Raw genomic sequence first — 13,296 nt, forward strand, 5'->3', positions numbered from 1 at the left:
GGGGCACCGACTCTTGGCACTTTATGTAAAGCACCGTGAGTTTACCCTGGAGAAGTCTGTAAGACATCTCAGGATTTAGTACCTTTTAGACAAATCCAGATGGCACTTCATGTTAAAGTCACATGAGCCATATCAGCTCTGCAAGACCCAAGCTAAGGCAGAGCCCTTGACAGAAGAAGTCTTATCACAGCAGCATCTACAGTCCAATCATTGGGATCAGGGCTGCATTGTGCTAGGTAATACACACGCATTTAGTACGAGACTTTAGTCTGAACAGACAAGGCAAGCCTGGGACAGCTACTATTCCTACTTACAGATGAAGAACTGAGACACAAAGATTAAATAACCTGTCTAAGCTCTCATGTGAGGAATCTGAGAGACCTGCAGCTCTCCCAAGTCACAGCCTATTACTTTAGCCACCTACCAGGAGAAGCCTTCAAATCAGACCCCATGTTCTCCTAATGCAATGGGATTATAACAGTTAAAGCAAACTTATTCCTACTCCATTACTTGCACTTTGCACCACACAATCACTGGCTTTGACAAGGACACTATTGCAGCTTGCAATCAGAAGTTAAAGGTGCACTGAGCTGGAGAAAAGCTTTATCACTCCATCGGTTCGGACAGTCACGAAATGGTGAAAGTTACAGGGGACTATGCAACTTAAGTTGAAATCAAAGGATGTGGAAGGTTGCAGTCCTGACTCTATTCAGGCTTAAAGATGGGGTGATTGAGGACAAGTGCACACACAAATTTACGGACTTGCATCTGTACGGGTGCAAAAGATTAATTCCCTTGCAAAGGTATTCCAAGATGCCTTGCAAACCCATGATTAATGTAGCCTGCAAAGGAGATGGGTCATTATGCATCCAACAACAGCTCAAAGGGTTGGAAACTAAAGAGGAGCAAGCCTCTGATGATAGCAGTTTTCAGATGGACTAGGTACCACACCTCAGACTCTTCTAGAAGAGCCAGTAGAGATGGAGACAGGACCCCAGTTTTTAACATGTCAGTCATCTGAACAACAAGGTTTCTACAGCAATAGAAACATAATTGTTCTCTTGCATCACCTGAGAAATCTGAAGCAAGTTAAAAGAGCTGCTGACAAAGGTAGGTTAAGTGACTTACCCAAAGTCACACAAGGAACCAGAAAGCAGAGCTGGGAATACAACCCACAGACCCAATTCTCAGGCTGCCTGTCCAAGCACAGCACACACTGCAGCACTCCTGAGTACTGTAATGCAGTCTCAGCAACAGCTGTGAGCTTTGAACCCACAGCCAGAGATGCAAAGGCACTATCAACCCCTCTGCACAGACACCGGAATGCAGCTCTTTCGAAATTTCCCAATGCTCAGTGGTGCTTTCTTGAAGTTTGCCAAATAGGCAAGTCAGCCCCCAAATTTCCTACTCAGTTTCCAAAAGTAATTCAGCAAAACATTCTCTCTTAAGAACATGGCCAATTGCTGATTTATACTGGGATATTTTTTAGTAGCACAGCTAGATAGTATTGACTCAGCAGGCAAGAGGAAAGGTGAATTACAGTGGCCAGTAACTACTTTCGGCTAGCCACCGTTAGCAAGATCCTGAGCTGATGATTTACAATCTTTGATACAAGCTGCCCAGATGGCCCTACATGTACAAAAGGATTCAGACTGCTTTAACAGTTTACAACACAATATACAAATCATAGGAAGATGATTAAATCATCAAAGAATCAGTTTAGGGACCCAATGTCTCAGATCTGAATAAAACCCAGCTCATTCACAGGGTCTGTCTACCAGCTGTAAACCTGGTAGTGTTTCATTCCCCAAGAGCCCAACATTACAGAAATGCAAGGTCAGCCGGTAGAAGACAACTCAGCCTTTTGCAGGGTGAAAGTCTGGTAGCTTGCTGCATAGATTTGTAGGGGGTAAGGGGGAAATGGTGTTGCGTGAGTCAGGGCTAGTACCATCTCAGGCACAGACCTGAGTTAGAATGAAATGTTAGAGGTGTGGGGAAGGCAGCAGGAGACAAAGGTCAGAGCTGTAAACAGGGATAGGAAACTGACCCACTGTTGCCAACCTAGAGTGAGAAGCACCTGGATTCTGGTCTGGCATGCACCTAGTAAGTGATTAGAGACATTCTCCTACCAGGCTCCATCAGTACTGAAAGACAGCAGCTTGGTATTTCACACCCCAAATTAAACCTGCAGTGGCTGTACTTGGGTAAAATAAATAAATAAATAAATATTTTTTTTGCAAATGGAGTACATTTGAACTGGAACTCAGAGGCAGACAAACCTGACACCCCAAAACATTTTTTTCCTTTCAACTTGTAGTTGCCCTTTAAAGGCATGAGCACCATAAAATCATTTAATGGGTTCTATCCTAAAAGCATGAGAAAGACCACTGAATAATCAGTAATCAGAGGATAGGGAGAGATGCAGAGAACAGAGGATACCCACACCATTCAATGCTCTGGGCATAGTTTGGCAGTACCCGCACCTGACTCATTTTTCACACCAGCATGCAGAGTGTAAAGGTCTACCAACTCAAAACAACAGTGTTTTACATGCTCTTTGCCCTAGACCAAGCGACTGCCCCAAGTGCAAGGCAGTGGAGGAATAAGGGGACATCTTTCTACGACACTCCTGCATTCCAAAAGCCATCTCCTGCCCCCAAGCATGTAGTTCACCAAGCACCATTCTGCTTTTGTAGCACAGTAATGCCCAGTTAGCTCATGCACTCAAAATAAGATCCTTAAAGATTCTTCTTCTGGCTTATGATGTGATCCTACATTCTCTGTGGAACAGCAACCAAGTAGTCAACTTTTTGCAAGAAGTTGTATTTGCATACATCACAGAATCTGGCCTCAAGTTGCATGAATGAATCATGCTGTACACACCAAATGATGTACACTTCAAAACTACACACAAAATGAAATGCATTCATTTATTTCCAGTAGCTGTAACAATTTTTAATACAATAAGAGAACATTTCAGTGTCTCTTTCAGTCATTTTAATGAAAATGCCTACCTTTTCCAACCTAAAAATAAAAACTTCCAAATCTAGTCCTTCTTGGGGAAAACAAACATAGGAAAAGCAAGGTTCAAATCAGACCAAAATGACAGAACAAATAAGTTATTCAATTCATCATGGCCAGTGTCCAAAGATCCAGAGTCCAGAGTAGCTGAAAACCCTTCCTTCCAATATCAGAACTCATGGTAGAGGTGATATATTTTATTAGACCAACTAGATTTTTGCAAAAAAAGTATTTATTTGCAAGCCTTCAGGCTCAAGCACCTTTCTTCCACATTCTAGCCTCCACAGGGATGACGTGGAAACAGCCGTGAACATCCATCCTATTGAGATAACTGGGATGCTCAGCCTCAATTCACCATGATGAGCTTTGACCACAGACCACCTCCGATACAATATGGCCAACAGGTGAGCCAGTTCTAGTAAAAATCAGTTTTCTAGACTGATAGTGAGACCCAAGTCATATGTTTAGAAGGGTTAATATAGGATGGCATCTAGCTCTGCAAAAGATGTGTTTTAGCTTGGTAAGTCTTCAAAAATGATGATCACAACAGGTTCTCTGAGAAAGCCAAACAGCCCACTGCTTTCTGACAGATAGCACTGAAAGAGAAACAAACAACTCTGGGCACTTTTACATGTGCTCCAGGGGTGGGGCACTCTAGTGGCTGGAACAAGTTTTATTTCAAGAACCCCTGCCACCATTTTGAAGTCCAGGGATGCCAATACATGAGACGTGGAAGCAGGCTAGAGCAATTAATCGAGTCTGCTCCAATGCACTGTAATTACAGCACATCGGAGCAGCTCCACAGCACGTCTACAGGCACCCTGTTCTTAGACCAGTGATTCTAAACCAGGGTGCTGCAATCCTTTCAACGGTGCAGCTGTGTACCACACAAAGTTAGCACACGTAGGTGTGTAAACATGATTTCGCAAGATAAATCCAGAGACTTCAAAAGGGCTCCATAGTGTTAACCATATTCTGACCTGTGGTCTGAGTTCTTTGCAGCAGAAGAATTGCTCTATTATTTTTCTGTAGTTCACACTCATTTTTTGGACTAAGCATTTTTCACAGGGTGTCTCGAGTCTAAAAGGATCAAGAATCACTGGCTTACACAAAGCAAGAACCCCCCACCCACACTGAGGACCAGATTCACCACTGAATTCTGAACACTGAATCACTTTTTGAATGCCAAGCTGTTATAAAGCTAGCTTGGGCTAAGGTAAATTCATAGATGTTTTGTATCACACTTGCTGAAGCATAGGCAGTGAAGCTAACCCTAAAGTTGCAATTGTAAAATCTACCCTTCAAGGGTCTGCTATGCTAACATACAGCAGCACCTAAAGAAGTGATCATACAAATCAGAGGACAGAGGGCAAGAAATTATCAAATTTTGGACCCTGCTTTTCAACTTAAGAGTTCATTTCCACTTCTGAATGCAACTTGGCTCAAATTTAACACAGGGCGCTGTGATGCAGCTGAGTTCATTTCAGTGCTTTGTCTGGGAAGGGCTACCTTAGTTCTTCATGCCTTGCATTTCCAACATTTTGGGGTGGTTGGTTCCTCAAAGATGTAGGTAAGGCAACAATGCGTCTTGCACCTCAAATACTGCTTTCATTAAGATTTTCGGGGGTGAAGTTACCCTTCTATTTTCTGCCTGGTTTTGATATCAAAAGGAGTTTGAAATACAAACTGTATCTGGCACATGTTGAAACTGCAATATTAGCTGTGCAGTTCATTCAGTGGAGTACAAACAAACATCACTATCATTTCCCTCTTGATCTTTGCCATCTGGGGCCAATATGCCAAGAACCATCCTGTGTCAAAGTAACGAGGAGCAAAGACCACATGCTTTTATATGAAAAGGGAATTTTTAGTTCTACTTTTAGGATCCACTTGTATGAAGAATAAAGTTGCCAGTTAAATTTATGAAAGACAAATTTTGCTGAGTTATACCCACACCACCTCAGTGAAGTCATTCATGAGTGCAAGTGACAGCAAATGGGGCCATTGATACACATCTCAAACACTTCAAAGCATACAACCAAGAAAAACCTAAGGTGTGATGGGGAAATTGCATTCCTGTTGAACACCAAGAACAGAGGACCTAAACAATTTATAGTTGGCAAGATGTTACACTTCTTTCAGGCATAGCTAGAGACTTCTGCAGTATCAACTTACACAGAAAGACAAGAGTGGTAGAAGCAAAATTAAGGGTTCAGTAGGCTAGCTTTTCACCCAGATCATCATTTGTCAACGAGGTTTTCAACCCCTGAATAACCACAGAAGAGCGCAAATGGCAAAAAAATAATCCCTCGCTCCATGCTTCACATAACCTCCATCACAAATCACCCAATATATGGACATCTTGCAATATGCCAACAGTCAATGTCTTTTAGGGTATTGTTACATGTTACACGTAGCACATGTTATATTTAGATTATAGTAAACATTAATACAAACTTAGAAAGTTTTCTGAGCAGTTGCACGTTAATGCTTACTACAGTCTAAATACAGATCGATCGTAGTACTGCACTGGAGTCTTGAATCTACTCCTGTGCAGCGCCGTACCAGAGCCCTGAACTGCTTGCCAGGTTCCCACCCTGCTACCAGCATCAGAGCCTTGCCAGTACAAGGCTCCATTGCAGTAAGGAGGCTGGGAACCTGACAAACCACTTTGCTGGGGGCTACCATTCCACCCACACCCATCACACTGGAGCCCCCTGATCTGATCCGGGGGGGGGGGGGGGGGGGGGGGAGGGGGGGGGAGAAAGAGTAACTTTACTATGCTATGATGGCACTTAGCATGTGCTTCACTACTTGAATGCTCAGACAGTAGTGTTTTAAGTGCAGTTAGCAGGTGCTAAGTATAACATGCAACATCCTCCTTTTTATATGAAGGCGCGGGATTCATAGATAAAACAAAACAGATTTCATTAACATCAAGTGCCTAGATTGAGTCAGAAAACACCGTCCTACTGCTTGTCTTTGACAGAGACTTATGAGAAGCTCTGACTCCAGATCTAGCTCTTATAAGTGACAGCTCAGGTGTGAGCCATGTAGAGACAGAGAGGCTGTCCAGGATCACAAGGAAGACAGGGCTAAAAAACCTAAAGAGAATCCCAGACACCAACTCCAGCATCACATTAGGATGTGCCTAGAAATGCAAGGGGAATGCAATCACAGAACTTTTTATACTCCTCTGTGAAATCTGAAACACCATAACCAAAAGGAAATAAGAATACATCCTGCTTGCCACCAAACAACTTTGAGGTACACAGACTATTCCAAATTTCTCTGAGCCTAATCTGCATAAAATTAACTGCTTCAAACAGGAGATTTTACCACACATTCAACTCTCCTATGAAATATGAACTTTCATTTCTCCCCAGGAGAACTTTTACAATCTTTTCTCCTACGCCTGAAGAAGGGTGCTTGTGCCCGAAAGCTTGTAAATAAACCACTTTTTTTGCAAAATCTAGTTGGTCTAATAAAAGATATCTCTACCATGAGCTCCAATTCCTTTCACAGAACTTGGCAGTGATATGTAAGTTGGTGGGGATGTCCAAAAGAAGTGTCAGGAAAGCAGTGGTGGCATTTACCAGTTTAAACGAGCTTTGTTCCTCAAAAACGTAAAACCTACAGGCCAAGCTACAAAAATATCTTCAGCTCTAATGTTACTTCAGTCTTAGCCATGAAAACCTGAAATGCTTTTTCTTTAGTGCTTGTCTAAATGCCTCAAAAGCAAAAGTCTTAGAGAAATCCCAGGTATTAAATGGAATGAATTTATAAACACGATCCAAGAGACATTTCTAAAAGTATGCAGAAGAGGCAGCAGAACTGTGTCATGCATACGACGAGAACATCTGCCATAGCAAATGCTCCTGCAGGCAGATGGGGAACACGTGTATGCCAGTGAGTGCAAGTCACACATTTCCCCTTCCGGCCTATTCCACAGAGGACCAGTTGATACCAAAATGTAAAATGTGGTTTCTTCTCTAACTGTGGTGGCTCATGCTTTCAGGTCCCATGTGTGTTGGCCCAGAGGCAGACCATTAGACATGCAAAAAAGGGCAAATGAAAGTAATACCTCTGTTAAATATAATTGGGGGGGTGGACTTAAACTTAACATCTTGCAATCAAAAACAATCAAAGAGGACTTTAGGCTGAACAGAGCAATAAGCTGTTCATTCCCTGAAAATGCCTAAACTGAGCAGAATTTGCTCCATTAACTTTAATATCCTAAATGCTGGTGCAAAATCATCTATTTTAATGACCACCTATACCACCTCTTAACAAAAAGATGCATATATACTATATAACCCCCTTTTCAGATGCCATCCTTAGGTTTCAGACTGCAGTTTCTGTTACACACATGGACACGGACACACACACACACACACACTCCCCCCCGCCCCTGCTTTGGTCTGATAAGAATGTTCTTCTTCATTCTAGCTTTTTTTTTTTTTTTTTTTTTTTAAACTAATTCTGTGCTTTTACTGAGGACAAGACATTCCTAGCTGGTGAAGTGACATTGCTCTGCTGAAGTAAAAGTTTATACCAGCTAATAAATGTCTCATGCAATGCACCCACATTTTATCATGTGTGAATGGGACTAAGGAGAAGGCAGCACAAAGAGGAAGTGATATGTGGGACAAGGAGTCTGGAAGAAAAGAAAGAACCAAGAGGACAAGAAGGAGAAAGAAAAAAAAAAAGTCTCCATACAAATCAAGTGACCAGGATTTCCCCTTTGCAGAACTGGAAACTTAAGGCTTTGTTACACATTACACTTTGAGCTTCTCAGATGTTGATTAGTGTTGGTATTAGCTCCAGTGTGGAGCTCATACATTCAGGTCAGCAGCAGCCTTGAGGTCCGAAAGGTAAAGAATCCCCACCCTCCTCATTCCTGGCTCTCCCCACCCCTCTGGGTTCCCCTCCTCAGCCAGCATACTTGGGGCTGATCTAGTTCTCCTTTCCTGCCTGCTCCCCAGGGACAGTGCCAGCAGCCACAAGTAAACAAGGAGCTGAGGGGCAAGGGGGAGTCAGAGGAGTGGGGATCTGGGATGTTGGGGACAGCAGGCCTGATCCAGTGGAGGTCAGGTGACACAGACTGATCAGGGCTGTGCAACTGCAGCAGGCTGATCTCCCCAGCTGTCAGTCAAGGATCTCCCCCCTCCCCCCAGACTATCTTGTCCCCCCAGGGCTTACTTATAGCAGCTGTCACTGTCCCAGGAGAGCAGGCAGGGAAGGAGAACCCACCTGCCCAGCAGCTACCATGACCACCACCATCACTGCCATTGCCACTGCCTGGGCCCAGCCCAGAGAGTGGCATCAGCAGCTAGGCAGATGCCTGCCTACTCCCCCTGGGACAGTGCTAGCAGCCACAAGCAAGTGGGGCTATGGAGGGGAGAGGGGGACAGCAGGGTGAACCAAGTTGGTGGTCCCAATCTGTGCTGCTGGGGGGAGGAAAGTGCAGTGAGCAGATGGTGGGGGACCTGTTGGGGGCAGGCAGTGCCGGGAGGGAGGGTGTTTACACTAACGTGCAATTTAGAGTGGCCACACATTAGTGTAACACAAGCTGGGTAACATCACAAATAAACGTGCCCTGGAGTGGTGCAACTTTAAGCCACCTAAAGGGTGCTTAAAATTAATTTCACATGTTAATATGTGAATAACCCAGGAGTTAAATACTCCCGGAGCCTTAAAATTAACATGCAACAAAGCCATTGGACACAGTAAGCATTAGAACATTGGTAAAACTGGCACAGAGCTGAGAACAGAATTGAGATCTCCTGAGCATCTGCCCCATGCCTGTCTTCCTAGGCAGAACACCTCTGGTACTGAAATTCAGTGGATTATGGAGCCTAAGAGTCTCAGCCAATTCCACACCGAGATTGCTAATAAGTACTTTAAAAGGTGATGTCTTCCTCCCTCCCCACACTTTGGGCCACCGTTCACTAGAAGCATCTGCCCAGGATTGTTTCTCATGAATCAAGCTGGCATCCGACAGTAGCATGTACTTTCTTACAGCACCCACTCTCCTGTAATCTCTGGCAAAAAAGAGGGAAAAAGCCCATACCTCTTTTGTGCTGATCTCTGAACCCTGTGGCCAGGGGCCCTGGCTTTTTTCATTCCCAAAGAATACACCTTTCTATGTAGTCAGACTACCACAGTCTTGGAACCAATCTTCTGTTTTCCTGCCTAATACCAACTGTTCCCTATTAAGGATAAAAGAATCCAAAAAAAGATATTTTATTGGACTAAGCCAAGATTCTGAACAGCTCACCTACAGAAATAACTGAAGGGCATAAAGAGTCAGAACAAATATCCACATTCAAGCTACTTAAACTGTGGACTGCAATGTTCATTCTTATTATAGTCTTTGATCAAGCTTTTACCCTAATATACCAGAGAATAATGTTCTGAGGTGTTCTTTATTTTTTCATGATGTTAGGCTGTTCTATCAGAAGAGTTGCATCGATAGTTTTCCATCCCACCCTGTCTCCCTCAGCCCTTGAGGCAAGGACGTTTTTATCCAATGACAAATGTTCCAAAAAAAGCTGTATTTTAGCCTTTTCCTTTTTATTAAAAGAAAAATCTATGCTTAATCTATACTCCAATCAATACCTTGAACCTAGCAACACTAATATTCTTTCACCACTTAACATTTTCATAGGACTTACTGTGCAGTGAAGAAAATTTTATTGAGGTTGAGAAACATGGCTCAAGTCAGATATGTGATTTTTACATGAACTGTTGTGGCTCATCTCTCCTATTTTTGCAGTCTCTCTAAGAATCTCCTGAGTATACCTGTAATGCATGTTATAACACTCAGCATTACAAATGGGTTATTGTTAGGTACCTAACACACACAGAATATATGCTCGAGCCAAATTCTCAGCGGATGTAAATTGGCAGCATTCTTTTGACATTGACAGAACTCTAGCAATTTATACCCAGGGAAAATCAGATACCCCTCCCCACCACCAATCTTCCCCAGTTAAACCAAGATAAGAAAGGGAATTTGTTATTAAAGTAAAACACCTGAGCTGGATTCTGCCGCCACTCACATCGGAGTTCCAGAACAATGCTCCCAATACCCTGGCATGTGAGCCAATACACAACCTACAGGCACCTTTCTTCTTCCCAAGCAAGATTCACACCCTGTTCAACACTTCAGTCTCATGCAGCCATTTGACGTTCTTTACAGCATGAACAAAGTTACCTATCTGGTAACTGAACCTATCACAACACAATGAGAAGAGAAAAAAATAGACCTTTTCTGATCCCTCCCTAGAACAAAAATCTTGCTATCAGTCACAGCCAGATGAGCTCCCTGATGTCTGCAGCATCACACACATAGCAGAGGGGAGATGCACCTTTGAAATCACTTCCGTTGCTTACAGTTCACTCAAGATCAAACCTTGCCCTCATGATTAGAGTATTCTCAGTCAATCTAAAGTAACTTTGAAATCAACACAGCCTCTTCAGACTTGCACTGGAGTAAATGAGAACAAAGCCTGGGCATTACTTCTTATTCTGTAAACCCTTCTGCAAAAGCATCAATGGGAATTTTGCCGAGTCGAGACTGCAGAATTGGCTGTTGAGTCTTTGTGGAGTTTTGCCTCACGCACATGCGCCTAGGATCTGCTTCTTGGTTGAGGGAGCAGGATAGGTTAAGCGAGGCAAAGTTCAATTAAAGAACTATTGGTAAGTTGAAATAACTTGGAAAACATACAAGGTGAGATCTGTTTCTATCGAGGCCCTCATATAAATGAGGATCAGGACAGTAGCACTGAGGCAATGATTTGCGCCACTAGAAACTCATCCTTAGCAGTGGTTTCTGTAGTAGTGCAAACAAGCGTTTAGATACTTTTTTCCAAGACACCCAATTTTATCAGGTAGCTAAAGAGTTATTTTCTAAAGTGAAGAAGTCATTATTTAATATTTCATTATTTAACATCAAGTCCTATCTGAAAACTTTGCAAGGTACAAATGGGGCTACTTTGCATTTACAGAAAATCGGAGATCTCTCAAATACAACTGTGCTCCAGGGTGTTAATTTCATATGTAGGACACAAACAGTGCAAATAAAAAAAGAGAAACATTTAATTCTTAAGAAGCACTGTAGGATCTATGGCCACCAGATATGGAAACAGAACTGGATTAATCTCAGAACAACACAGGGCAAGCACCAGTTTGTTCCCCGTCACAGACATGCTAATAGGAGTATGCCCAACACTGCTTCCTCGCATCATTTGGGGACTCAGAAAGTGCTGACGGGGTACAACACTCTTACTACAGCACTCCATATCACAGCCTGTAGGTAGTAAGTAGAAACATGCCCAGAATGATCTGTCATTGGATCTCCTGTATCCCACCAAGAGATTTCACCCAGCAAGACCTGCTTCACACCCAAAAAATTGCTGGCTGAACCCAAGCACACCTTTCAGAGACAGACAAATAGTCTCATGTAAAGACTCCAAGTAGCAAGGAATACACAGCATCCCTTAGTTAGCTGCTCCAATGTTAAATATCCTGAAGGCTCAGGACAAGCGTAGCGCCTTCTTAACCTGGCAGGGAGAGTACCATGTATGTGTGTCCAAAAAGGCAGTTTTCCTGAACTGCTCTTCTGGCATGGTTCAGGACCCGCTGAGGTGCAACGGCTTTCAGCCCAGTTTATGGAAATGGCAGTCTCCTCCCTGCTTGCTCCAAGGGCCTTATGGCTAAGGGCAAGCAAAACTCAGGGGCATCCAAACCGATGCCCGCCAAAGGTTTTGGAAACATCTGAAGCCCCGGGTGCAGGTAGCACGGCCACTTATGGTGGCCACTTTGGCCAAATTAGCCAAAACTAATTCTAAATCCAAGTGTCTAGAGCTGTAAGTGTCTCTACTGGCAAACACCCTCACCATTAAAACTGCTGCAAAACAAAATTTTGGTCTAAACACAAAGAAAAAGCTAGATTTCCTTCCCCATAGAGCCCATTGAAGCAGCACTGTTTACGGGATAAAGTGCCACTTGGTGCAAGTAATGGCACCAGGGCTTGGCTCTTTATAGTCAGGAGCAAAGCGGGCAGAGTTTGTGTAGCTGCTGTTACATGTCATTCCAATAATGTGGTAGACAAAGTCCCTAACAGTAGGCAATAATAATCCTTGTGGGATCTCATCATATACCGCTGGTCATATTTAATTTTTAAAAAGGCAAAATAGGCAGTAAGAGTCAAGTACTTGCAATATTTGGATTCAATTTCTCCTTTTTTATCCCCACTGCCCCCATGCAAAAATTGAATTCGCACAGGGGTCAGTCAGTTATGCTGTTACAGAGCTTGCATTGCTCTTTTCAGTATTTGGATGTGTTAACATGGCCAGATGTTTGAGAAAGCTCAGCTCCTGTATCAGCCCAATGCAGCAAAGTGCATAAGCAGATGCTTCAGTCCCGCCTTCAGCGCAGTTACAGATACCGATTCACACCAACTGAAGATCCACCCAAAATAAACTATATACAAGCATCTAGGAGGCTGGTTCTTTGCAGGGAAAACTATTCTCGGTTTAAGATACTTAAAAGAAACTAAACCCAAAGCTTAGGAAAGTTCATTTATAGGACTAAACATAAAGAAAGATGGATATCTGCGTGAAAACTTTAAAAGATATTTTTTGTTTTGTGGAGGGACAAATATTAGAGTTTAGGATGCGCTCCTGTATCCTTTTTCTTTTGTCCCCCTTAAAGATTTTTAGATATCCGAGACATGACACTCAACCAAAATAAAACAGGAGCGCTCATAATAGGCTAATGACAGGTTGCAAGGCAGCTCTATGATAGGCTGCAATGTAAAAACAAGATATACTGGGTGTTAAAGCCACAGCAAGGATGCGAAGGATCACAATCCTACGTGCCTGTGGACCTGGAGACCAGACCCTGGCCCATTAGGTGTCGGCATCCCTCAAAGAAGGATGGAACACGGGGAGAGCCAAGTCTATCTTGCCCATGGATACACTGAGGCGAAAAACTCATAGAGACAAAACAGAAAGGGGGGGCACAAACAAGCAAACAAAAACTTTTCTTCCCCTTCCCCCCCAAGAGTTTCCTTTATTCTGTGAAAACATCCTTGCGGGGACCGCTGCCGACTCGGCAGCAAGGGGAAGGGAAACGAGGATAGGGCCTCCAGCTACTCAAACCCCATCCGTGTTCCCCTCTCCCGTCACAAACCCGGCTCCTCGGGCTCGCTGCTGTTTCCCGCGGAGGCGCCGCTCGCGGCCGAGGTTACTCTCGGGCAGCGCCGCC

The 13,296-nt window shown here is 43.5% G+C and overlaps 1 protein-coding gene across 1 annotated transcript in view; it reads right to left on the reverse strand.

The window, feature by feature from the left end:
* The window catches only part of ABCA1 (ATP binding cassette subfamily A member 1), a 122,823-nt gene that overhangs the window by 109,224 nt on the left and 303 nt on the right, over window positions 1-13,296 (reverse strand).

Source organism: Alligator sinensis, unplaced genomic scaffold (genome assembly GCF_000455745.1).
Source record: "Alligator sinensis unplaced genomic scaffold, ASM45574v1 scaffold560_1, whole genome shotgun sequence".
Lineage (NCBI taxonomy): Eukaryota > Metazoa > Chordata > Crocodylia > Alligatoridae > Alligator > Alligator sinensis.